Genomic DNA, 5235 nt, shown 5'->3' on the forward strand with positions numbered 1-5235 from the left:
TTGTCATGAACAAGATAGCAGTGTCATGACTCTATTGGAAGAGTTAGAATATGATCCGCTCGTTGACCGTAGGCTTAAATACAGGTTAATTTTACTGCGTAAATTTGAGGCAAGTTACATATCTGAGGATGTTAAGGGCATATTTCAGGCCCCCACTTACTATGATGGATCAGATTCACGTACGTGAAATCATGGAGATTTATTGTAGAACAGATACATTTATTATGTCGTTTTTCCTCGAACCATTAGAGATCAAAATAGACATAACAGCAATCGCTTAGGAGATAATTACAATAGTTTGTGTATGTATTCGTCGATATCCTGCTCATTATTATACTTTTTATTTGATAAACCTATCTTTTAAACAGTTCTACGCTATAATTTGAATATTCTTATCCTGTTATTGAATATTGTTGCATATAAGTACTTTCTTTCGTGTGATTAAAATTAATCGAGTGCATGATCAAACTGTGCGTTTGTGTGATATTTGTGTAGAGGTGACATGCTTTGGTTTTGCATGTGCTTTTATTCTATTTTACTGGTGGTCACCTACACCCTCCGCCACACGCCCCCGCGGAAACTTGCAGGGTATTATGTAGATTGGTATTTTAAATCCTGTTTGATTTTTACAATGAATTTTGCATGATTTGTTGCATATTAACGAATGATAAAACATAAAGTAATAAAACAGGAATATAAAATATTCATACTTAGCTAAACGTGTGACTATAAGACTTATGACCTCGTCAAGTTATATTAGTACTGTCGAATTAAGCTACACACCCTATTACACCCTCAAAACGTTGCCTCCACCCATAACAGTATTCTTCTCATACCACTTGCCCTAAAGTATGCACCTTCTCCCATCGACTCTCGCGCATTCATCCTTATTTTTGAGATAACTTAAACTTACTTTAAATGATCTCTTTTCTTCACCTTCCATCCATTCTAATCAAAATTTTCCCAATTTTTTGCCTCATAAAATTCCATTTTTTTCTTTGAGACCATGCTTTAGCTACAAGCACTTTCATTAAAAATTAGTTAAACAGAAAATTATGAGGTGTTTTAACTAGACGTAATTTCTAATTATCTTTGCGAGGGGATAAGCTTACCGGCTTAATTACCGTTACAAAACTAATCTATAATCCCAAACGCAAAGTGTACGAAACGACTTCGGACTCATGCCCTTTTAGTATTTCCGCTTGGATATTTAGTTTGACCCCTCTTTGCAGAATTCTTTTGTTAGGCACTATATCCCTTCATTTCATACGTATTCTTCTTTCATTCGCGGTACTCAATCCCTTGCGAGTTTCTTATGCATGCGTTACACTTACAATTGTTACACGTTACACTCCAATTCTTGAAAAAACTGCCCTCCGGGCGGATTCCTTTAAACTTAAAAAATAATCCGTTTTCGCTCATTCCGTCAGCTTGAATTTTGACTTACGTTAAAAATGAAGGTGTAAATATTATTTTTTATTTTCCGTTGTCTTAATTTTTAAATTTGGAAACTTTAATTGTGTTGACAAACAAGACAGCGTATTTTGGAAGTTACGGAAATACGCTTGAAAGAATTGCAAATATTAAAAATACATTTAGTATATAAAATATTTAAATAATAAGATATTAAATATGGTATTTTATAGATTATTTCAGCCTAGGCATTGCCTTTTCTAAGATCTAGGGTGTCTATAGGAAAGTTAAACCCAAGTGATTCCACTTGGGCTTCGTATATAACTATTCGTATCTAGTGTCAAAAAATATCGTATCAAATCTTAATCAACATGAACTATTGTTCACAGAATTCAAACAAAATTTATTTTATGTAATCAGAAATTGTGTGAACATATGCTATGCAAATATTTAAACTCATTGCTTTTAAAATACTAGACGCTGGAATAATGATCGACTACCAGGTGTAAATATTTATCAAGAGGTGCATACCGATTAGTGATATACGAAGACTGGTGGAATACGTGCTCTAAATAGGTGTTTATCATGTTTCATGACCATAGTGCATATGAAATAGGTAATGCGGAAAATCTCGTCATCTAATTCTCCCCTCAGAGATCGCGGAGACGGTTCATGCTCTGAAGACATTGATCCAATCGCAACGAACTAAGAATACATACTATTCACGCCGTTCCCTGCCGTGATAGGCACAGTCAAAAAAATCTAATTTTAGGTCATGGTCTGGAAGATCGACTCCCTTTCAACTCCTCCTTCCAACACCACTCTCTCTCCTGGCACAGCTGGTTCGCTTCTGCCACATTCACACCTGTGTCATTCGTCTCTGAGACCCCGGACATCCCCCAAAGCCGCTCATTCCTACCCTCGTGCCTTTCTCAGTATAATCTCCATTTCAAAGAATTTAATATTCTTATACACACACACACATATATATATATATATATGTGTATATATATATAAATAAATAAATATAAATATATATATATATACTAGTAGTATATAGTATTAGTATATATATATATATATATATATATATATAGATGATTTTTCGTCAACATAAGACGGAAGTGTGGAATAATAAATTGGACAGCAACAAACAGTATAGAAAAACATAAAAAGATCACTTACACGTTATTTCTTGATCATTTTGACGGAATTCTGCTCCGTCTTCATCGAAAGATATGGAAGTAATCAATCAATATATTTAAATATAGGTAATCTACCGGTTAAGGTAGGTTTTTGGATGGACCCAGCTACTTAATAAATATTTTGTGATTCCTAACAAAACACAAAATCCATCATCCTACTCTATATCAGGTGCCTCTTCATCTCTGAGTACTTTCTTCCTCCCTTCATCCCGTCCAACATCCTTATCCTGTTCCTTCCCTTTCCTCGTTTGCCTAAAATTCTCCCCTCTATCACAGTTTTCAACATCCCACTGCCGGTCAATACCTCATTCATCCACTTTTCGTGCCTCCATAGGATTTCTCCCGACAAACCCCTTTCTTCGCCCACCATACCAAGTACTTCCTTATTTGTTTTCTTCTCGGTCCATTTCACCTCCATTCTTCTTAAAACCCACATTTGAAAAGCCTCCAGTCTACGTCTATCCTCCTGCTTCAATGACCACGTTTCCGCACCGTACATAGCTACGCTCCACATCAAAGTTTTTACGAGTCTTTTCTTAATGTCCTTACTCAACGTCCCTGTAATCAATATATATATATATATATATATATATATATATATATATATATATATATATATATATATATATATTCACATCCAGAACAATAAATTCAACACCTCAGTCTAAATAAAACCGACCAACATCCAACAATACCTCCATTTCAAGAGCTGCCACTCTCGCTTACGAAACGCTCCATCCCTTTCTTACTCTCAGTCCCTCCGCCTCCGTCTCTGCAACAACACCCACCCCCAGAAAAAGTACATGGACCAGATAAATGACTCTCTCGGGGAACCCTGACAAACCACTGATCGGTAAAATTCTCAAACCGTCTACTCAATACACTCCTCTCCCCAAACCAAACCGCCCAAAATGCCCTAATCTTAACACCACTTTCTTCCCTGGAAAACACAAAATGAACATATAATCCGTGAATTCTTCCCAATTAATAATAACAGGCGGTTTACATCAATTTTATTCCCACTTTGCCTCTTCGTTTCATTTAAACGCCCGTCGAACTTGCGATATATCTTCAAGTCGACATAACTACCTGCGAGAATCCCTGTCTTTTCCCCGCCCCTGTCCACACCATGCAACCCTCGACGCTGCAAATGCTGCCATCTACCAAGACCCTCCACCTCCCTTACTTAGGAAGATAGGTAAGATAATGCTGTCAATTATCACCTGTGCTGTTCAATGTGTATGCGGGGGAAATGTGTGGAGAGGCATGAAAAGAACTGGAGGTAGGAATGAAAGTCAGCGTGGAATTTATAAAATTAGTTACATTTGCGGATGTCCAAGCCTTAGTTTTTTAGCCAGCCCAGGAGTTGCGAGCATTGCTGAATCAATTGTAAAATCAATACAATAGGTATTGGAAGGGAATAAATGAAAATAGAAAAGTCTACGTGTTTTTTTAGAAAGAGAAAGGCTAAGCTTAATATTAAAATAGAAAGACAAAAGCTATAGCAGGTGGAACAGTCTACGTATCACTGCAGTGTTTCGGACCAAAGTGTTCAAAGTAGGAGAGATATATCGTTAAGGATTGCATTGATCAAATAAGCTTTCACAAGGAGGAGGAAATTGATGGCAAGGATGTTGAGTGAGGATGTTAAAAAAACGCTCGTTAAAACATTGATATGAGACGTAGTTATGTGCGGCGCAGAAAATGGTTATTGAAGCAGAACGAAAGGCGTGAATTGAAGGCTCTGAAATGCCGGTAGTCCATAGATAGATAGATAGATAGAGCGGTAGTACAGGGGTAGGGCGTTGGATTACTGACCGGAGAGCCGGGTTCGATTCCCAGGCAAGCCTCTCTGGGCACCTGCAGCTCCACCCAAGCTATGTGATTTTTCAGGTACCAGATCTTCCTGGGAAACCATAACCGGCACAGGGAAAGGAACTTGCCCCCTACCCTGTTGTGTGAGTTTCACACGCCGTATAGGGTTTAGTACTGGGTCCTACTCTACCATCACCTACCAAACCGACCTTCGGGTTGACCTTTGGGATGTTGCATGATTGCTAACTATCCTTTCCTCTTGTGTGTTGTCTATTTCTCCTTTGATGGGTGAAACAGCTCACTAACGCCATCTCTTGGCCAAAGAATCGGAGCACTTGGTTGCTTAAAGCATCGCAGATCTCAATGTAAATTACATTTCCTGGATAGCTCAAGTGGTTAAGAGCATCCGCCCGGTAAGTGGAAAGATCCGGAGTTCAAGTCCCGGTCTAGGAAATATTTTAACACTTGTGATTTGCCTGATTCCGCCTTCCCCGCCTCTACTGTGTTCGTCCTTTATAGGTGTTCCTATCCCTTTTCCTTATATCTATTTCTATGTGAATGAGAATATATATATACTATATATATATATATATATATATATATATATATATATATATATATATATATATATATATATATTTACATGGCCTCTCTACACATGATGAAAGAAACAAAGCCCTTTCCTCACAAATCGGAGCAACCACCGAAGGTTTCCTCCCAATAATATGGATGGGTATGGTAGTCTCAAGCTCTGATTTCTGCGTGCGTGGACACGTTCCCTTTAAGGGTATAATGAGTCCTG

General features: G+C 37.7%; 1 non-coding gene across 1 annotated transcript; it reads left to right on the plus strand.

Annotated features, from left to right (window-relative positions):
* Positions 1 to 4810: 4810 nt before the first annotated feature.
* TRNAT-GGU (transfer RNA threonine (anticodon GGU)) lies at positions 4811 to 4886 on the plus strand. Its single transcript has one exon. It is a non-coding gene; the product is annotated as a tRNA-Thr (tRNA).
* Positions 4887 to 5235: the final 349 nt, after the last annotated feature.

Source organism: Hetaerina americana, unplaced genomic scaffold, assembly GCF_022747635.1.
Source record: "Hetaerina americana unplaced genomic scaffold, ioHetAmer1.1.p SCAF_63, whole genome shotgun sequence".
In the NCBI taxonomy this organism is placed as follows: domain Eukaryota; kingdom Metazoa; phylum Arthropoda; class Insecta; order Odonata; family Calopterygidae; genus Hetaerina; species Hetaerina americana.